Raw genomic sequence first — 23,894 nt, forward strand, 5'->3', positions numbered from 1 at the left:
AAAATTAATTAAAATTACGCGAACTGAAATTTTCAAATTAAACATTCAAAACAATCTAATCGTAACGCAAACACCCTACGCATTGCACGCCCATGGGCCGCACGCACACAGCCATTGCTGGCCATGTGCGCGCAGCCCATGCGCTCGTCGCATAGCTGCTGCATCTTCCATCGCAAACCATCGCAGGCTGTGGTGCTCGCTGCGCGCGCGCCAGCGTTCGTCGCACGCGAGCCATCGCTCGCAGTGCGCGCTCGCCAGCGCTCGCTGTACGCGCTCCATAGCTCGCTGTGCGCGCGAGCCATCGCTCGCTGTGCGCGCGAGCCATCGCTCGTTGTGCGCGCGAGCCATCGCTCGCTGTGCGCGCGAGCAACGCTGGGCGCAGCGCTCGTGGCACGCGAGCTTGCGCTCGCTGCGCGCGAGGCTGCGCGCTCTTGCGCGAGGCAGTGCGCGTCGTGGCGCAGCTCGCTTGCTGCCCACACGCGACTTCCTTGGCTTGCCTTTCGCCCATGCCCATTTGTTCATAGCTCGTGGCCCACGACACAAGGCAGGGCTACTGCTTTGTGCTCGTGCACCACGCCCTTGCTCATTGCATTCGTGCCGCACGGGCGACGAGCTCCCTTGCTCGTCGTCGCATGCCCGCACTATACAACACCCCTTAAGGGTAACACGAAGCGTCCATTGCTTTGTGCGTGCAAGTTATATGAACGAATCGCATAAAAATTTAAAATTTATATTTAAAATTAATGACAAATTAATAAATAATATTAATTTCATAATTTTAGGGCGAAAAATCGAAAATTTGTTATCCAATTGATTTCCGATTATTATGGATTCAAGTCTAGGTCATAAAAATTTAAAATTTATTATAAATTTACAATTTTTATGGTGGTTTTTAGTCATAGGTTTCTAATTAAATTATAATTAATTATGAAAATCAAATTAATTCTAAATTATTCTAATTTTCAACAAATTAATCATAATTACAAATTAGATTGCATAATTAACAAGGCTAGGCATTCAAACTTGTTAAACATATACAGTAGGTCAATCAAAAATTCAAGATTTATCAACAAGAATCGCAAATATTTAATTTAACATCTTAAATTTACGAAATTTTGCATTCGAAAAACTAAAACCTTCGAAAAGTCATTGTTAGGCTTCGAATTTAAGAATTTTGGGTTCGGCAGAAAAATACTTTTTTTGTCAAAATTTTAGAATGCCTTTTACATGCGGAATTGACACAAAAATCACTCGATTTGGATGAGTAACGAAGAAACTGCCGAAAAACTGCGTACGTATAATTAAATAAACGCAATTTGCAATTAATTAACAATTACGAAAATGATATAGCATAATTTAGATGCATACTCTTTGTTGCGTGCCCTCCCTAGCTGCGCCCGAACCGAACAAGAACAAGTCTTTAGGACTCCAAGTGTCGTCCCTCCGTAGATAGTCCACAGCACGTCCGGATCCGCCTTAAGATTGACCAACTAGAATCGCCCTTAAGGTACTAGAATTTTCGGCACTTTTGAGCAAGATGTGTGACTTAATTTTTCTCTCAAAAACTCACTTTGAATACTTTGAAACTCGTTATAAATTGTGAACCCAGGCCACATATTTATAGGGGTATGGAAAGAGAATTGGAATCCTATTAGGATACGAATTAATTAAACTTAGAATCCTACAAGAACTCTAATTAATTAATTTATCAAATAGAATTAGGAATTTAATCATTAACCGAACTCTGCACGTTTTAGGAATCGTGCATGAACACAAACTCACACACACACACACGGCAGCCACGATGGGCCGCCCATGCGCGTGCGTGCGAGCAGCAGCCCACGCAGCGAGGCCTACGCGAGCTACAAGCCCACGCAAGCACCTGCGCGCGCTGCGCGCGCTGTGCGCGCTGCCACGGCCTGCTGGGCCTGGCCTTGCGCTGGGCCTGGCGTGGCCTTGGCTGTTCGTGTGGCGCGCTTGGCTTGCTGGGCGATGGCCTGGCTTCGAGCTGGGCCCTCGTCCGGCAGGCCTCGTCCGATGCTTATTCGTACGATACGCTTCCGATTAAATTTCCGATTCCGGAATTCATTTCCGATACGAACAATATTTAACATTTCCGATTCCGGAATTAATTTCCGTTTCGAACAAATATTTAATATTTCCGTTTCCGGAATTATTTTCCGATTCCGATAATATTTCCGATTCTGACAATATTTCCGTTTCCGGCAATATTTCCGATTCTGGCAATATTTCCATTTCCGATAATATTTTCCGATACGTACCATGTTTCCGTTTCCGGCAACATCTACGACTTGGATAATATTTATATTTCCGATACGATCCATATTTCCGTTTCCGGCAATATCATCGTTTCCGGAGTATTCATTTCTTGCTTGTGACGATCTCAGCTCCCACTGAAACCAAGATCCGTCGATTCCGAATATTCATAGATGGAGTATTTAATGCCATTAAATACTTGATCCGTTTACGTACTATTTGTGTGACCCTACGGGTTCAGTCAAGAGTAAGCTGTGGATTAATATCATTAATTCCACTTGAACTGAAGCGGCCTCTAGCTAGGCATTCAGCTCACTTGATCTCACTGAATTATTAACTTGTTAATTAATACTGAACCGCATTTATTAGACTTAACATAGAATGCATACTTGGACCAAGGGCATTATTTCCTTCAAAAAGGGGGAGCACAACACATAAAACGTCGTAATTTCGACATTACTCCTCACAATACAAACTCAAAAACACATACAAAATTCCTAAATTCAAAAGCAATTGGGAGCTCGTGCCTAAGCCTAACTAGGTAAATCCGAATCCCATTTCAATCAATCATGCTATTTTTATTTCAAATGATTAGCATGTTGGTGTTTTTTGCCATAAAAAACACCACTTGCAACAATCATACATGCTTTTTCAAAAATACAAACTTTTTCAAATTACAAAATACAAACTTTTAAGATTCAAGAATGTTCAAAGTTGCTTACATTCGTCTCTTTGAACTAGAATCACCTTCAAGTGTGGAGTAATCAAAGATGACACCTTTTTAGCATTTAAAGGTTTAGTCTTTTGAGATTCAAGACTCCATTTTTCAATATACAAGTTCAAGTTTTCAAATTTCAAGATCCCACCATGTTTAGGGTTGTTCATAACTACCTCTCTAAACTAGGATCATTTCAAGTTCAAATTTCAATCATTTCAAGTTCAAACCTTTCAATATTCAAGCTTTCAATTTCAAGTTCAATATGCAAAATCTAGGACATTTGGGTTGAGCAACCTCTCCCAAGTTGAGATTTTTGGCTTTGAATTCGTGTCGGGCGCACTTATTTTTAAGGAGCCGCTTGGCGTTCGAATCTCATGTGCCCAAGTACAAATTTCAATTATGCACCTTTCAATATCGCAATTTCAACATCGCACCTTTCAATATCACACTTTCAATATCGCACTTTCAATACCGCAATTTCAATACCACAATTTCAATTTCGCACTTTCAATTCCGCACCTTTACTTGCCTAGTCCATTTCTAGGCAATGTGGACCTACTCCCTAGTCCTTTTCTAGGGGGTCTTGTATTTACTAATTCCGCACTTTATTTAGTATTGTGATGTTTCTTTATGTGCTTTATCGCTTTCATCACCAACATGCTAAATACAACAAAATACAAAGGTTACATCACGCTTAACGAAGATATTTTTGGACAAACCGGCCTTAGGTTCCTTAAATCAATCTTTAAAGCAAAGTGACCACCGTACAATTAGAAATTCTATTTTGCTCTAAATTTCAAACCCACATAGTCTAATCTTAGGGTTTATTTTCGAAATAATGTTGTGCCAACATACTTGAATAAAGCTCGCCGAATAAGCATTTTCGTTCCCGAGCCCGGATCTCACCCATCCGTTTCAAGGATTCAACGCCTTATCCAAAAATAGAGTCATTTTGCGGTCTTCCCAAACAGGACCTAAAATAAAGTTTGGTAGCGACTCCTTCGAGGTGCAAAAAACAATTCAACGGTTCTCTAAACGAACCGCCGCGTGCCAACCCCCCTTGTAGGAAACGGGAATATATAACACAAAAAAAAACCCTACAATTCTGGCGACTCAACTGGGGATTTTTCTAATTTCAATTTCGAAAATGAGAGCAGATTTTGAGCAACCAGCCAATGATCTGCCGAAGTACTAGATGCCAGCATTGGCGCCAGGCGCAGCCCCTGCGCCCAACGCCACTGCCTGCATCCAGGACAGTGGTTCACAGTGGCTTGTCGCCCACTTTTTCTCAACTTTTCGTGTTGGGAGTTAGTCTGTTTTTGCATCTGGAAGGACGCTCCCAAACCTCGTGAACGAGTGCCGAAAAACGGGCTTTACAAATACAAATTCAAGTACGATTTCAATTTCAATTTCTAGGCATTTCATGCATTTTTCGAAAACCATATTGCGCAAAATGAATTTCTACCTTTGCCCAAACGGATGTGTTCTACATTCGGGCTAGCCCCAGGGGCAACGAAATGGTGACTCTCCATACGGTTCCCGACCAAAGTGTGTGACCATTTCCGCGCCTACCGAAACTTGGCATTTGCTTGACATTCCCGATGTCAAATATGGAGGCCGTCTGCCGACACACACTTCCCTTAGGCGGATGTGAAAGCTTGTCGCGGGATTCGTCTCTTAGCCAAGTACCTTTTTGACACCCAAAGTCGACCACTTGCATCATACAAAAACTTAGACCGACCTTAGGTTGAGAACTTTGCATGTCGCATTCATATTCATGATTAGTGTGACAACGTGCTACTTGTGCATTGTGTGGGCGTCTTTGCACGAGTGAATGGCTAACCTCGAGTTCTAGCTTGCCAAAACCAATTAGCCTCCAACTAGGAAACCAAACCCCTAGGAGCATCATTCAAACCTCATGCATCTAAATCGCCGATTTTTAGGGTCTTTAGGAGTGCCACTCCGTTTGAATCAAAACCCTCAAACACGCCTCACGCACAAATCAATCCAACGGCGTCATAATGCCGGATTTTCAAGTCCAAATTCCAAGCTACAAGTTCAAAATCAATCCAACGGATCGTAATGCCAGATTTTCAAGTCCAAATTCCACGCTACAAAATCAAAATCAATCCAACGGCGTCATAATGCCGGATTTTCAAAGTCTAAATTCCAAGCTACAAATTCAAAATCAATCCAACGGCGTCATAATGCCGGATTTTCAAGTCCAAGCTACAAATTCAATATTCAATCCAACGGCTTCATAATGCCGGATTTTCCATTTCGAATTCCAAATTTCAAGTTCAAAATTCAATCCAACGGCGTCATAATGCCGGGTCTTCAATTCCAAATTTCAAGCCACAAATTCAATCCAACGGCGTCATAATGCCAGATTTTCCATTTCGAATTCCAAATTTCAAGTTCAAAATTCAATCCAACGGCGTCATAATGCCGGGTCTTCAATTCCAAATTTCATGCTTCCCATTCAAAACCCAATTTCCTAGTCCAAAACCTAAATTGTCAAGTCCAAATCCAACAGCGTCATAATGCCGGATTTTCTAGTTCAAGTTTCGAGTTTCAAAGTTTCAATTCAAAACCCAAATCCAACGGCTTCATAATGCCGGATCCTCTAGCCAAATTTCAAGATCAAATCCAACGGCGTCATGCCGGATTCCCTATTTCAAACGTTCAAGTCTTCAAACCTCAAACTCAAGTTGCTAACTCCAATCTCAAAACCTCAAGTTCAAATATCCAAACTCATTGCCGGCACGATGCCGAATTTTCAACTCAAACCTCAAGTTCTATGTTCAACCTTTCGAACCTCAAGTCCTATACTTCAAAATTCCAATCCACGGCGGCATAATGCCGGAGTTTCAAGTTCCCAAATTCAATGTTTCAAATCCAACGGCGGCACAATGTCGGATTTTTCCAAACACAAAGCCTCATATTCTATATACGAAAGTGCATCTCCTCCCATTTCAAAATTCAAACTTCAAGTCAAATTCAAACTTCAAGCTCATCTTCAAGTTACAAAAAATCCTCGCCTTCCCAATACAAAAGTCAAAATACTTCCAACGGGTTGAAAATCCCCAGAAATAATACAAGTCCAGTTGTTCAATCGGGTTGAAAATCCCTAGAAATAATACAAGTTCAAGATACCATCTACGGGTTGAAAATCCCCTGAAATAATACAAATTCCAATGGGTTGAAACTCCCCTAAAATATTAATTCCCTTTAAATAATACAAAACCAATCCCTTTTCAATTGGGTTGAAATCCCCTTCAAATACTCCAATTCCAATAGGTTAAAACTCCCCTAAAATATTGACGGGTTGAAATTCCCTTTAAATAATACAAAACCAATCCCTTTCAATTGGGTTGAAATTCCCTTCAAATATTCCAAGCCCAATGGGTTAAAACTCCCCTAAAATATTGACGGGTTGAAATTCCCTTTTAAATAATACAAAACCAGTTCTCTTTCAATCGGGTTAAAATTCCCTTCAAATATTCCAAGTCCAATGGGTCGAAATTCCCTTGAAAAATTCAATTTCCTAGTACAAGTCCAATTTCCAAATCCTAGAGCGGGTTGAAATCCCCTTCAAAAAAGTCCAATTTCCAATAGGTCGAAATATTCCTTTTCGATTTCCTAAATTCTAGTACAAAGAGTCAACTTTCACAAAAGAATGAAGACTCCTCTCAAACATTCTTAACGGGTTGCAAATCCCGAATACAAGTACAAAATCCAAATCCCGAATCTTCGGAGTGGCACTTAGAGTCAAGTCTAGGTCTCATTCATTGCATGCATATCATATCATGTGTCGGGAAGTTCAAGTTCTAAAGTTTAAAATCATGTCCAAACTAGGTGCTCAGATTCCTCTTCTCAAGATCCTACTCAAGATGACTTCACTAGCAGCAGCTGTAGCAGAGCTTTATGAACGTGTTGAGGAAGCTGAGGCTCGCATAAGGGCTCTCGAAGACAATCAAGAAACTCTTTTCCATGCTATGGGCCCATTCAATCTAGTACTATATGTTGCATATTGATAAAATCAACTCAGATTAGTTTAATAGTTAACGCATGTCCCTTCAATTATTTATGCTGAGCTAGTAAGGATATCCTGCCTCTGGAGTTATCGAAGAGCGAGTACTCCTCTCGGTAGTTACAGTCCCCCGAACCCTCAATCTCTACCCTACGGGTGTACGTTGAGCGATCCCCACCACCAGGGATCACAAGGGAACCTACGGCCGTCGTGGTCAAACATAATTGCACTCCCTTTATGTCACGATAACCGGATTTTGTCAGTTTTTCTCATTGTCGTTAAAAAACTAAATGGCGACTCCTATATTACTAGTCAATTGGGTGTAAACTCACAGGAAATCCAATTACACTTGATTTGACAAAAAGAAGCGTCACACCCACGAGGGACGAGGTCACGCATTAGCCTCGTGCTTTTTCAACCCCCTCACAGTGGCGACTCCGCTGGGGATAGTGAAGGAAATACTCGTGCTTGTAGGTAATAAAAATAGCCGAAGGGTGAAACGATCCTACCCTGCGTTTATTTCCCAATCAAGTTGGGACGACCTGAAAATCAGCATATTAATGTGAACGGGCAGAACCGCATAACGAATCTTGGCTCCCTTGGTGTTTCATCTCGGGAGTTGGGACTAAGGATACCCATCGCCAACCGGGGGGTGCATACGCTTCGAATGTTGTCCACTCGGCACTTTCGCTAGTAGTACACCCGTCCCAAACCCAATCGCTCGCCTATTAGGTCCCTCTCGCCTGCATGCCCCCTTGGCTTGCACTTGCGGGTTGGCCTCTTGAGCGAAATTCGTCTGCTGAAGACACTACCTCGACCGGGGCATGTGTTGGATCTACGATAGAAGCGGTACCAAGCCAGGCGCAAATAACTACCCATAGAAGCCTATCATAAACTACATGACATATTATTATTGCCTCATGATGGAATGTTAGTTATGTGTAGCGAAATATATGATTGTGTGTGACAAACTGTCCTAGAAAAACCAACGACCTTAAAAATTACCCAAACATTCATAAACCAATTTGCCAAAGAGTTATGCCGAAACACGTGTTTCGCAAACCCGAACGATCGCCACAAAAATAAGCGACGCTCGGGATGGCCTGTAACGAATCCCACAAACGCTGCACAACGCGTGAAGGACGTTATTAGGCAAGCACGCAAAATCAAAGTCGCGTAAACAAAAGTAGACGCAAACAGAAAACAAGAACCAGCCAGGGACGCATTTTCAACGCCCCTGGCTGGGCGCCAGAATTTCTCACGCCCGACGCTGGGCGCTGAAGTTGCTGCTTGGCCTTCTGGTCAGGCGCAGCAGCCTCAGTACCCGCGAAAAAGAAAACACGTAGCAAAAAAACCGTTCGTAAAAAAAAAATTGCAGCGAGGGCGTAAGAAAAGCACTTGATTCTAAAAGCGACTCATAAAAATAAATAACTCTTTGTGTCGTTGTTAGGCCTCCTACGACGACGATGTTCGGCACCAAAACCGAGCATGCTAATTAAAATAACCTTGAATGTCACATGGGCAAAGTATTCAAAAAATGATGTTCAAATAAAGTTTTCAAAGTAAAAATAATGTTCAAATTAAAAAAAATCCGAGTCTAGACTAGGTTATGCCAAAGTACAATCTAAATCCTAAGTCTTAGTTGTCTTATCCATAGAATCGGTCCTAATGCTTGGTATCGTTATGCAAGTTAAAAGGTTAAACCATTTTGAGTCTCCCTTTCTAAAATTTAAATCAATAAGCACTTATATGTAATTGTCATCCCTTGCTAAGAATCCACGGCCTCGATCAATACTCTCTCTCACCAATAAAAGAAAATATTATAGTATTTGCAAAATGGAAACAGTCACATTCTGAAAATCATTCCCCCATAGTCGCACAACCCCTAAAGTGAACCTAAGGTGTCAATACCATTGGCAAGAAAATTAATGGCCTCAAGGCGTATGATCACATTGGGTCACGACCATCATAGTCCTCTCGAGCCACTCGCTCCTTGAAATACTCCTAAGTACGGACTAAAAGATTTTTCATGAATGCAACATGACCAACCACGAAAATACCCAAATCGGCATGCCATAAGGCTACCATTGGGGTAAAGCAATACACACTAAGAGAGAAGCCGCACTAATGATTCTAGTCTTGCAAAAATAAAAATTCGATCTCCCCAATTAACTACCTTGCCAACATTAAGCAAAATGGCGCGTGACAAATGAACACCCAAGGGTTAAAATCTAAAGTGTCAACCAACAAAAGTTATGGTCCAATTAGCCTAAGTCTGAGAGTCGCTTGGTCAAGTATTATAGGCTTACGCCACGTCATTGTTTTGAGTCTAGGCCACCTCCTTGTATTCATACACGGGTTATAATCAGAAAGATTAATGAAAGTTCGAGTCTAAATCACAACTTCCAATTAAATCTCAGAAACTGGAGTCTGAAAAGAAACAAAAAAAAATATTTTCGATGTAATTCTTTCGTTAAATTTCAATAAGGTAAAAACAACATTTTGAATCTACGCTATTTGCACATTTTAAGAAACGACTAAATACGCTTGCAAAGTAAGAAAAAATTAAAGGTCCACCCTAGGCCAACTAAAATTAAAGGTCCACCCTAGGCCTACTAAAATTAAAGGTCCACTATAGGCCTACCAAACGAGGCTCACTCAGTCTCGCCTCGTGACTCAAAGACCACAACCATCTACCTTTTAGCCCAAACAAAAAAAATTGATTGAAGGATTTATGTTGGGGAGAAATCCCAAGCAAAAAGAAAAAAAGAGAAAGAGAAAAGGGAGAGCGAAAAGAGCCATGAAATACTTAGCCCGTACCTCCCAAAGTGCGAAATCTACCCAAGAAAACGAAGGAAAAGAATCGAGTCAACCAATCCAAATCATAAGATTCTACGATATCTACCCTTTCCAATCCTTATGTTCTGAGACGCCTTCGCTCTGGGGTCCCTGTTCAGCTCATTTAACCCATCCATGTTCTCATTGCCATAAACCAAGAAACCATTACCTCGACTCTTGTTCTTGAACTTGTTGTCAACCGCAAACCACGTACGGCCATCGACACGTGCGTCATACCCATTATTTCCAAAGCCCAAACCTGTTCTTACACCACCATTAGCATAATGACCATATAACTTGTGTGGATACATCCTGTTGATATACCCTTGAGCCGTCCTCATGCTACTCATTGGCCTTGATTGATGTAAACTCGTGACACTAGCTTGAGGCTGTAAATTGTGAGCCCTAGCAGATATAATCCTCATGCTTGACCAATACCTATACAAATTATCCTATCTCATTCAACCCATCTTTCAAACTGTCTTGAGTCACAAGTAAGGAAAAGAAGAAAAATGAAAAGTACAAAAAGATAATAAAAAATAAAAAAGAAACTTTGCAAAGCGCCTCTAAAGTTAGTCTAAAAAGAAAAGAAGCATTTAGCGCACCAAAAAAAAAGATCCGCCCAGAAAAAAATTTCAGCGCCCACAGCTGGGCGCCGAAATCATCAGCGCCCCAACCTGGGCGCTGAATCTCTCTGCTTGCCAAATTTTGTCCAGAAGTGCTCGTCATTTTATCCGCACATGCACAGAAAAATAACGAACACTTGGAGGGGTACAACATGTATTCAGGTATACGTACCAAAAAACACATGAAAAGAAAATACATGTACTTAAAAAATAAAACAAAATTTTGGCTTACGGCAAGGCAGCAGATTAAAATAATAATAAACTTCACTTATTCTACCGTTTCAAATAATATGTTTCCACCTCAAAACATACTTATCGAATTCGGCATTCTAAGAAACCATTTTCTAGGCTAAGAACTACGCAAGACCTGATTCCAAATTAAATCTATTTAAGGCGGATACATAGGCAATCCATGATTCGGTCCAACCAATATTAAAGCCTATAGAAAAACAAGAATAAAAATAGAAGTCCCCTATTGAAATTTAATTACTTGCAATCCAAGTCGGAAGAAAAATTGAAAGCACGAAGAAGAATCCAAGTCATCAAGATGTCAAAATGAGCACACATCGAAAAATAATAAGGGCACGTACCCTTGCCAGAAGGAGCACTCACACTCCTAGGCACTTAGCCAAGACTCAAAAAGATCGCTTTGCCTCAATTGAATGGGGGCTAGCGCAAGCATCCATGACCTCTAAAGTACTCGACTTGACCCTCCCTAAAGCGAACTAACTCACTTAAAGAATTTCTTTCACCACTAGACATAGTCGTTCGCCTAAAGATCTTCTTTCACCACTAGACATAGTCGTTCGCCTAAAGATCTTCTTTCACCACCAGACACAGTCATGATCGCCAACAAGTAGTAAAGGCAGTAAGCTTGCAATAAAAAGGATTTTTCTACGGCAAAGCCCCATCGTTCCTTCGAACTCAGGGCACCCGTTCATGGTAATTCGAATGCTTGCTAATCTCCTTTGAAAAAAAAACAGACATTGTCAATAGGACTTGGCACTTAACCAAGGCTCACCCTACTCAGACATATAACACGGGCATCTAAAATCGAAATCTAAAAGCATCATTAATGGGAAGACATAATAGCAACTGGGGGCTAAAAATTGAAATGAGAGAGCTAGGGAAAGAACTAAGTATACCTTGACCTTTTATGCAAACATACACCAAGTAAATCTAAGTCGATTTGAAAACGGTTTATATTCCCGCAAATTCTGGAAAAGATGGCCCTAAAAACCTAAAGCATACGCCAAACGGGCACAAGTATATCTTGACGCCTGCACCCTGGCTTCCAGCAAATCCTTAGACAGAATTCCAAAAATCGTAATAGTATTTTGATTCACTCATATAATCCTGTACGAACCCTTCTATAAGTCAACTTACTTAGGACACCTCGGATTGTACACAGTAGGACCCGGATTTTAAATAATTTTCAAATAATTTTCAAAAAACTTCTTCGAACATAATAAAGTGTCGTTGGTTTAAGCTAAGTATGTGTTTATCTCGATGTTGCAAAGTGAGTCGAAAAAATTTCTAAATATGATTATGAGTAAAGAAAGGCACCTAGCTTTTAGTCAAGGCACATTTCAACATGTGACTACCTTGACCATGGCAATGTCGCACAATTCGACATTTCAAGAGAAGTAGCAGATCACTACTCGAACGTACCTCGCACTAAACGAGTCTGGTTCAAACTATTCATGATCCATGTCACCATGAATGCATAAAGACGTATGCAAAAGCATTATAGCACCAAGCCAATCCCGTAGCTACAATTGGGGGCTTGAGAAAAACACTCTAAAAATGCTCGAAATGAAGATTTTATCGCAAATTCTCGACGCTAATGCTATACATACATCATAGGGGCACAATCCTAAGTTTTAATGGTGTAAAGGGAACCTTAGAATGGCTACAACCCCTCTCAAATTCTAAGCACTACTTAGAATATATAAAGTCACCCCACTAACAAGGGTAACTGAAAATCGCGAGTCACCAAAACTCCGATCAAACTACTGCACCTAACGCTCGCCCTATAAGCACCCGTTACACAGTCTACGTCGTTCCAAAGCAAAAGCGAAAGAAAAATCAAGGATAAGAACTGTCAAAATATACCCAGAGATAATTTTCGACGCCTAGAGCTGGGCGCCAATATCTTTAACGCCCCAGCCTGGGTGCTGAATATCTCTGCTTGCTAAATCTTGCCCTGATATAAAAATAAGAAAGAAACACCTAAAAATCCTCGCATCGAACGAAGTAATAAGCCGTGCAAACCCACGTTGAAGGTGCTACACTTGTTCGAGCACCTGAACAAGGCGTGATGAAGTACTCCAATGCAAAAAATAATAATATCCCAACACCTGGAGGAATGTTCTAAGACACGCCGTTAGGCCACACAAGCCTACGTCGCACCATAAAGTTTAACCATCCCACAGTACAAGTCTAAAAAAAAGAAAGGCATATCGCACTAATGCGGGCACGACCAAGAGCATGTGTGAAAAAGGCAAAGATTACTTATCGCCCAAATTCAAAATGCAAGCCACACTACTTCTACATTAAGGATTAAAGGTAGCAAAATATTACCTACCATGAAAGGGATAGCTCGCACCTACACGAGCGGAACCCCAAGGCATCTTTCTCGAAAGAACCTACAAAAATCGTACGCCAAAAGGAAGCATCCCAACATGCATACTTGGGGGCTCCAAGCTACGAAACAACCATAGCAAAATAAAAAAAATCTCGAAGCAAATGTTTGAACAATCGAAAGGGCACGATGTTTGGGCCCATTTCATGAATGGGCCTGAACCCTATCAAGCTTCTAAGCAAACTATTCAAAATCAGTCGTTGCTCAAAAAAAAATGAAACAATTCAAGCAAACTGATTAATGGACCGCACACCACGGCCATTCTATGAACGCTCGTTCGCACACACATATCATCTTTTCTAAGTATCGAACATTTACGAACGCGTTCAAAAGAAAGAAAAAAGGGAAAACGGACGAACAAGAGGCCGGCTGTGTCATCAAGAAACCTCGCCAGAAATTATTTTTAGCGCCCAACGATGGGCGCCGAAATCATTAACGCCCAGGCCTGGGCGCCAAAAATGAACCCAGGCCCGAAAAAAGCTCTGACTTCTATGGGGCCCTGTCGTATCCATTCGACTCGAAAATTGCCGATTTCCTTACTGAAAGTCGCACCTCACGACTTTGTCCAGAGTAGCACACAACTACAAAGATCTCTCGCACTTACGAGTACAATCCCAAACACGATCAAGGACATTACAGAATGCGTATCCCCAAGGAACCTCTTTGACAAGAAATGACCGTCAAGCACGAATGCTTGGGGGCTCGAAAGAAAATATATATTATGCAAAGTTAAAACAATATCCCCAGACTATGCTGTACAAAGTCCCGTGTCTGGATGTCTCAAAAAATAAAACCGGTTTACGACCTCAAGACAAATGTCGCCATTGACACTTATACATAGTCCCCTAATCAAGGACCCAGGTAGTGGCAAGATTGAGCCGTAAAGACTAGCTCAAAATCATGAAAGATGATGACCACAAGACAATGGTCCGTCTAAGCATGTTGTCAACCCACATTCAGGTTACAACTAAATTCGAGCATCCCTCGAAAGAATTCGCTCTTCCAAGAATGGATAAAAAGAAATCCTCAAAAGGAATCACAAAGAACAAAAGAAATAGGAATTTGCCTATCTTCAGTTGGCAAGATCGTGTAACAAACAACGCGAGTTCCCAAATTGAAAAAAACGAATTCATGGATGTCCACCCTTAGCGGACAGGACTCGCCCACCTTCAGCGGGCGGGGTCTGCGTCACTAGCCGCGCAGGTCCTCAGTTTTCCAAAAAACAAAACTTTGAAAAATTCAAAATGAAACAAGCTCGCCATCTTCAGCCGGCGGGGTCTACAGCACAAACCACGTAGGTCCTCATTTTCCAAAAAATAAACACAAAACAAATTTCAAAATAGATTCGTCCACTTCTATCGGACGGGGTGTCCACCCTTAGCGGACAGGCTCGCCATCTTTAGCCGGCGGGGTCTGTTTCACTAACCGCGCAAGTCCTTAGTCGTTGCAGCGATAACCTTTATCGGTTTTCCCTTTTGCCAAAAATTAAAGGATCGGTTTTCCCTTTTTCCAAAAATTAAAGGATCGGTTTTCCCTTTTTCCAAAAATTAAAGGATCGGTTTTCCCTTTTTCCAAAAATTAAAGGATCGGTTTTCCCTTTTTCCAAAAACTAAAGGATTGGTTTTCCGTTTTTCCAAAAAAGTACGATGTGATTGGTTTTCCGTTTTTCCAAAAAAGAACGATGTACTGGATTTTCCTTCGTTTTACGTCCCATAAAAACAAGGGGGTTTTCTCGTTTAACTAGCCTTGAAAATGAGAATCTTTAAAAACATTTTTACCTCGTGGTTGGCCTCGGCCAGGCCCAATTACACTTTATAGCTTTGATTTCGAAAACATCTGTAGCTACTCCCAATGACAAAGTGAGGGAGTTTCTACACTTCTTTAGATCCTTCCAATGACAAAGTGAGGAAGTTTCTATACTATCCGTTGACAAATCCCAATGACACGTGAGGGATATGTCGACACTCCAAGTGATGACCCTTAAGTCAAATGTTATCACTCGGGGGCTCGTGAGACCCTCGCCAAAACAGGTCGCTATGGCTTGTGCGACGCACTCCGTCTAATACTTTGACCATCGTCTTATTCTAAGACTCAGTCAAAGTGGGGGCTAACTGTAGACACCTACTTTTGTCCCCATTCCCGAAAGGGAAGGTTCGATGATGAAAACGTAAATCTCCACTTGACAACGCATCTCCTATAAAATAACGAATCTCATTACCCCTTTTCATTTCACCCAAAACTTGCTATTTATGGAAACCTGCTAAAAATAGTAACTGCCGTAATAGGTAGTTGTTAAAAGTGGCAAGTCATAAAAGATAGAAACCTGTCAGAATTAGGTGTTGCACTCCAACATAAATCCTAAATGAGATAGAAATTTCGAGAGAATCCTATTCCTAATATGATTCGAAAGTAAGAGTCACATATTAATTAAAATCCTAACGAGCCTAGAGTTCGTAACGGGCCCAGACGCATCCCGTCACAAGGTTAATACGCACTAAAGGACTCAATTAAATCTCAAATACTTCGGATTCTAGGAATCCGAATCTGACTAAGAAAAACAGCCCAGACCATATTTTCAACGCCTGGCTCTGGGCGCCGAAATCTTCGGCGCCCAGGCCTGGGCGCTGAAAATACCTGGTACGTGTATTTTTCCTAATTCCTCGTGGATTAGAATTCTGCAATTCTATCTTTCCACGAACTCTTTCCTATAAATAGACCCTTAAGTTCGACGTGAAAAAGACACAACACACAATTATATTCTGAGTATTGACTCTAAACCCCTAAGCCTAAGCCTCACGCTGCAAAACTGATCACGCGTTCTGTCGCAATCGATCCATAAATCGAACAGAACGTATCCCGTCCCATAATTTGAGATTCGTTAAATAAAAGGAGAAATAGCAAAGTCAAAGTGGTTAGTTTTCTGAGAACCGTGACGCACCTCTCAAGGGTGCGTCGTAATGTGTCCCTTTTCCATGGTTTAATTGCTTTCCTCGCCCTTTTATGAACTGTTAAACTAACTAAAATCTGATTGTTCGATCACGCTTAATAAATATGATATTTTTGGGAAATTGGATTATCATGCTAGGTCCCTTAAAACAATCTAAATCAGATAATCGTGTTCGATCTAGTACTATATGTTGCATATTGATAAAATCAACTCAGATTAGTTTAATAGTTAACGCATGTCCCTTCAATTATTTATGCTGAGTTAGTAAGGATATCCTGCCTCTGGAGTTATCGAAGAGCGAGTACTCCTCTCGGTAGTTACAGTCCCCCGAACCATCAATCTCTACCCTGCGGGTGTACGTTGAGCGAACCCCACCACCAGGGATCACAAGGGAACCTACGGCCGTCGTGGTCAAACATAATTGCACTCCCTTTATGTCACGATAACCGGGTTTTGTCAGTTTTTCTCATTGTCGTTAAAAACTGAATGGCGACTCCTATATTACTAGTCAATTGGGTGTAAACTCACAGGAAATCCAATTGCACTTGATTTGACAAAAAGAAGCGTCACACCCACGAGGGACGAGGTCACGCATTAGCCTCGTGCTTTTTCGACCCCCTCACAGTCCTGTCTATAAATCAAGCAATGATTTCATATTGGTACATATGGCATTTGGATGACAAAATGTATTCCTCAATCAAATGTTGGAAGAAACTATGTACACGGTATGGAATAGGATTTGTGGATCCAAATAATGCTTAAAATGAATGCTAGCTTATGAAATCCGGGTGTGGATTTAAGCAAGCAATTGGGAATTGGAACTATATTTTAGTGAAGATAATAAGTATTTTAGTTTCATAAAATGTACATGATTCTTATAGATATGTAAGAAGTTTAGTAGGAGTACGTAAAACTTAATTGGTCCTATGTGTATCACACATATATCTCTCTATTGTGAAAAAACTTTCAAATGCTAATGACTTAGATTTGAAATTATTCATCAATGACGGACCAAGGCGAAACTTAGTACATGCTGGGTATTAAGATCTATTTACAAAGAACTTATAATATTGTTTTAGATTAAGTAATGACATTTACTAAATCAAACACTAAAGAATCTATTGGAGACATTCGACCCATGTGAATAAATCAAAGTAATGAGTGTTTGAACTATATATAAGAATTTAATAAGTTAAACATCAAAGGATCTAGATGATATTCTTCACCTATATTATACATTAAAGAATTTAGTTGGATTCAGTATCTATTGAAACTGAATGAGCTAAAGTCACATGAATTTGATTCTATAGGGGGTGTTTTTTTCGTATGTTATTCCCCTACGGGGTTGTGTAAGCTTTTGAATTTCGAAGGAGTCGCCACGAAACAATATTTAAGTGTCTGGTTTGGAAAGACCAAGTTGACTCTTTGTGGATAAGGCATTAAATCTTAGAAATGGATGGGTGAGATCCGGGCAAGGAAACGAGATGCTTATTTTGCGAGCTTTAAAAATTGTATTCGAGTACATGACAAGAAGCATTTTCGGATAACCCTAGTCATGACTGGAGGAAATATGTCCTTCCGCCAAGGTGCATTAGTCCAATACCAAGGTTCAAATTAAATACAAACAATTAATTCAGTGAGATCAAGTGATCGGAACAGCTAGCTGGAGCAATGCTTCCGATCAGTGAGTTCTAATCTATATTAGGCTCACAACTTACTCTTGACTGAACCTATAAGGTCACACCATTGGCATGTAACAGATCACCGGATTAAATGAATCAGAAATTCATTTAATAGCTTTTCGGGAAATTAGTTCGGAAAACATAATTATACGATTAAACATTGGATCGTGAAATCGTATATCATATTGCGTACGACATTGGATCGTCAAGTACAAAACGATAAATAAATTGTCGAAGGATAATTTAATCGTAATACAAAACCAACCCACGAGCCGGAGCGCACAAGCGCAAGGCCCATGGGAGCAGCGTACATGGCAATGCAGCGCTGGCCCATAGGCTTCGCTGCTGTGTGGCGCGCGCGGACAAGGCACAAGGCAAGCAACAGCTCGCGGCCCGCGGCCCATGTTGCTATGTGCGCATAATGCCCCTCGTGGGCTTGCTGGCCGTCCAATGGCCTTAGGCCTTGATCAGTTAGCTAGCTTAAATGTTTAGGTTATTCTAATAACCTAAATACATTTTTTTCTACATAAAATTCAGTTTACATCAAACCCTAAGGAGGAGAGAGAAACCCTAATTCTCTCTTAGCCTCGATGGATGTGTTCTTCCCAAAAAGCACAAACTCTTGAGTGACGTCTAAGCTACGAATCTCAAGACGGATCTGAACGTGTCGGTGAACCAATTAGAGGAACGACAATTGGAGTTCTTTGTTCGTGTTCGTGAATCGATAAACTAGGGAAAACACGCTTCGAATGTAAGTTTGCTTAATTTGTACTTTATACATGCTTCCTGGCTTTGGGGATTGTTCCGCACATGTTAATATGTTTTAACTGTATTCCCCTACAGTGGTATCATGAGCCTTGTGTATTAAAGTACTTTTTAGCATGATTTATATGTTTTTTAATTTGTTGCTGTCGAATTTTCCTATATTTTCCGTAATTTTTTCGAATGTTTCTGGATTTATTGGATAGATCGCAGAAAGCGGCTTTGAATTCAAAAATTGTCGGAAATTTGATTTTTCTGACCCTAATCTGATTGAAAACTATTTTCTAAAATCAACACATGGGAACAGAATCGCAAAAACAGGCCTCGAAGTTTGAGTTTTTGGGCGTTATTGTTAATTAACGAATTAAATTAACAATATTGGAAAGTATTTTAATTAATTGCACAACCTAAACTACTCGGAATTGATGGAAAATTTGCCCTACTATTTTTGGGTGTATTTTAAAAAGGAAAAATTGATAAAGGCAGTCCCAACTATGGACGTTTATCTTTAAAAGGTCCCAACTACGGATTATTATTGGCCGGTCCCAACTAAGGGGGTTGTTGACTTTGCGTGGGTCTTTTTTCAAAATGACCGGTTTACTAAGTTGAAGACGATGACGTGTCGGGTCATTTAAAAAAATCACGTGCCACTTTAAAACAAATCCACCCATTTAATAAAAAGCCCACCCATTTAACTAAAATCCCACCCATTAAATAAAAAACCAACCACTTAAAATACCCACCCAATTATTTGGGTGTTTGATTTTGATTTTTTATTTTTTTTACCTCCTTCCTCCCTCAGCAACACCAACTGCAACAACCTCCCACCACCCTAGCTACCAAACCCAACCGTCGACCCCAAAATCTCACCGCCCACCACATGTCTGTTTACCAATCTCCCTTCTGTCTTTCACTTCTCGGTTTCTGTCCAACGCAAACCCGAACGGAGAAGATGCACTGCACTCTCCTCTCGCTCACACCATATCTGTCGGAGCTGCGAACTCGCCGCACTGCACTCCCCTCTCGCCGGAGATGCAAACAAGCCGCCCTACACTCCCCTCTATTTCGCGGCGGGGTTCGAAGGTTCCAACCCAGATCTCGCCGCCCACAACAATGGTCGTGCACAAGATCTCCTTGTTTTAAAATTTTTTTTATTAAATTAAAAAAATAATTATTTGCCGACGGTGGAGGCTGAAGGGGCCGGCGGTGGAGGCTGAAGGGGAGAGTTTGTGCGCATCGTGAAGGTGAGAGGCGAGGAGGGAGGAGAGGAAAGTGGTGGCCGGTGGTGGATGCGGGGGTGGATTTGGTGGAGAGAGAAAAAAGTTAAGAATATTTATTTTGGGTAAAAAAAAAAATCCTTGACTTACACATCCAGTCGCCGGTAAAAAGACCCACGCAATGTAAACACCCCCCTTAGTTGGGACCAGTCAGTAATAATCCATACTTGAGACCTTTTAAAGATAAACGTCCATAGTTCAGACTGCCTTTATCAATTTTTCCTTTTAAAAATTATGGTAAAAGTTTCGGCCATAAATGTTATAAACCCAAATTTTATTTTCTCTAAATTTGTAATTTTTAGATCGTAAATTGTTTTTTAAAATAATTTAGATCTGGAAATTTGGTTAATTGGGGAAGGGAATATAATTTCATATAAAGTGGAAGTTTTTAAAAATTATTGGAATAAAATTTTGATTAGATTCGTTAATTTTAATCGTCACTTAAACCAAACTGGTAAAAATCAGAAATTTAAATGTTTATAATGATTTAAAATTTTTAATTCGATTATAAAAAATGTTCAAATTTTTGTTCACATTGTTCGTTCGTTAAATTTGAATAATGTTAGCCAAGATTTAATAAATTTTGCAAAATTGGATTGTTGTAAAAATTAATTAAATCACCCACTTTGTTATTTTTCGAAAATAAAAATGATTAATTTTGTTAATTTCCAGAAAAATAACTCATGCAAATATGGTTTCGTGAAATTAAATTATTATTTTTAATTAGTTGGCTCATATGGCACGAGCCAAAGGCACGAGACGAGGGGTGTGTTGTGTGTGTGGCTCGGTGTAGCCCATGCGCACTGCCTCCCAGCAGCATGGCGCAGCAACGCGAAGCAGCCAACAAGCGAGCGGGAGTGCCAGCGCGCGCTGGCCACATCAGCGAGCAAGGCAGTGACGCTGCCTTGGCTTGCGAGCAGCGAGGAGCGAAGCAACCTGCTAGCAGCGAGTGGGCTGCGGTGTGTGTGCGATGGGCTGCAGTGTGTGCGCGATGGGCTTGCAGTTTTCTCTTCGTAGCCTCGTACGGCCACATCCCGTATTGCACAAAAATTGGCATTTTTTTCGTTTGGGCTTTAAATTGTATATTTGCATGAAATGGCTAACGGTGGATAATTATTTAATTATTTTATTTAACTTGGGCCTGGCCGTGAGTTTAATTAAAATTAAATTATCCGAAATAAAATATTTGTTTAAGTGGGAGCCGCTTAATGAAATTAAAATGAAATAATAATTTTTAATTATTTTCGTAGTGCAATATTATTTTAATTAAATTAAATTTTGATTAGAATAAATTCTAAGGATTAGTAATCCGGAATTGATTAAACTTTTAGGACGCGTTTTATGTGAACGTGATTTTGAAATGAATCACGTAAATACTTGCATATTTAATTGGGCCATTCATTTTAGGATACGAATGGATGAATACATAGAATGTATATTTTATGTATGGTAGGTACTCAAGTGACTAGTATGGCCAATCTAGGATAGTTAAATACGGTATTCGAACCGTTTTATCTTTAAATGTAAAGTTTTAAATATGGTCTGCGTACCATTGAAATTTTGATGTAATTTTAATTATTTCAAGTATCTCTAGTTTAGAACTTTAAGTTAGCATATTGAATGAAATTCAAGACGATGCCAAGCTAACAAGGTGAAGAAGATTGGATGCTTCAAGACAAAGTTTTGGGCCATACTAGTTCACCAAAGTTTATTTATGCACTATATATATTGTGATTGAATGTATATTATGCATGAATGTTGTTTGTATGTTCGATTAGATTTAGGTCACTAAATAATCGAACCAACATAGAAACAACTAGGTCCAAAGTAATATTGAGTTTAAAATTGCCTTCCAAATCAATCACTTACAAAAATCTAAGGATATAAGGTAGTAGGTTTCCGCCAAAGCGAGATGCTATTTTAGTTGAATTAGGTGGTAAGGCATCCCAAAGGAGCACATTGATTGTGGTTGTAACTCAAACAACAATGGCATATGTTGAGGCATTGGGAAAAATTATGGTATTAATTTATTAACCAAGAGTAATTTGAAGATTACTAGCAATAGGTTTTGCTTACCTAGAATCTTAAAAGACTTAAGACATGCCAAAGATGCTTAAGGATTTAGGACTTTTAGAGTCTTGAAATCGTTTCATTCATTTTTGGACCATGTTTTATTTTTGCATGACTGAAATGTTTAATAGATTTAATGATTGCGTGAATGCTTTTATTCAAGTTATTAAAGTATGATAAATGTTTTCTTTGCTAGTTCATTTTGTAGAATCGTAAATCTTCAACTTTATTGTGTTTGGATAATAGAACTGCGATATTTCCTCGATCGATTGATTTTCAAAGAAAAAGGATAATGAGAGCGTATCTTGAATGCTATTTTCTTATAGTGATCTTCATGGTTGTTTTCAAACTAAAATTTGAATGGTAGACCAATTGGGCCTCATATATTCAGAATACTGGGTAGTTTTGGAATAATGAAGTATTGAGTTAAAGGCTCATGTATAACCAATGGTTAACAACCAATTTTCTTTTGATTCGATAACGAACTAGACTCATTGGATGTTGTCATTCAAAGTGAATAAAAGAAAGGGAATTTATAGGAATAAAATCTTTTGGACTATAAGAAAAACGTGCTAGAAAGGATAGGAAACGGGAACAAAAGAAATGAATTCAGAAATTCTATTTCTACCTTAAAGTTTATGTTAAAGAGAAACGACTTAGCAAATAAAATCCTATGGTATTAGATTACCGCTTGAGATTCTAACTTTGTTAGGAACTCAAATTCCGGGAGCTATGTCTGGTTATTGACCTACAAGTGGGAAATGAATCAAAGTTGTGCTACATTAATTATAGGGTCATCATGTTTATTTTAAAGTCCTTCTAAAGGCTGGAACTTAATGGCATTATGTTCCATTAATCATCATAAACAATTTCTGTTTGGACAACAGAAAGACTCGCATTCAAAGTAAACAAAAACATTCGTTGAGTGTTTATTTGAATGAAATGGTCATTTAAGGGTTGAGTCAAATGATTGATTAATAAACAAATAAATCTCTTCATAATCAAACTTCAAAAGATTCAAATCAAATATTTTGATTTGTGTTCCACATATCTTTGGCAACGTCATACGACCATATCAACAAGACAACATTCTAAGATTCCATGGCATGGATTTCTGAAAATTGGTTAATTTAAGACACGTGGGTCTTGCTTGTTGAACATGACATCAAAATGGACTATTGTTAGAAGGATCTAGACAATTATGTTCATGGGCCAAAGATGGATTTTATGACTTATCTATTTCACATGGACTTGAGAAAATATGGCTATATTTACTCAAAGTGAAATGTGTGAAATGCTTCAATGTAATTCACAACACGGTATAAAATAAACATGGCAAGAATTTTGGAACATCTAGACTGGTTCAAGATGATGTTTTCATTAGCCAAGAAAGATTATCTAGAATTTTTTTATATGGCATTATAACAATCGAAGCTCCATAAGAATATGGTATGTCCAAATGGAGAAATCAGAATCTATTTCGATTAATGATAATCACGACTATTTTCATATATAGTTTCTAAATGATGATCTCAAGTGACTATCACACTAAACAAAGTTGTCAAAGCTAAAGATAAGATGTCATAAGGATTGAACTTCGGTTCAATACATCTTTTCAGTATATATATCTAGGGTTGTCAAACCCAGTGGGAGTTAGTGTTTACATCAAACAAACTCAAGAATAGATATATGTTTCTTTATGAGCAACTCATAGGCACAAAGGTATTGATTCTACCATAAATCTGAGAACATATGGTTGTTGCTCTAGTAATGTCTTTTTGGAAACCATCATATTTCCAAAAAGGAAAGTGGGAGAAAAATGACATCAAAGTGACCTCAAAAGAACTTCGAGTCAAGCAACAAACAAATGTAGGATACTTAGGAGCCTTTGGAAGAGCTCCACCCATGAAGCCTTTGGAAAAGAGCTTCAGGAAGACTTTAGAAGTGCTTCAAAAGAATCCTAATACTCAAAGGACTTGAGTAATGTCTTTATAGAAACTAATGTTTGATGTTCAATACC

The sequence above is a fragment of the Spinacia oleracea genome, chromosome 3 (genome assembly GCF_020520425.1).
Source record: "Spinacia oleracea cultivar Varoflay chromosome 3, BTI_SOV_V1, whole genome shotgun sequence".
In the NCBI taxonomy this organism is placed as follows: Eukaryota; Viridiplantae; Streptophyta; class Magnoliopsida; order Caryophyllales; family Amaranthaceae; genus Spinacia; species Spinacia oleracea.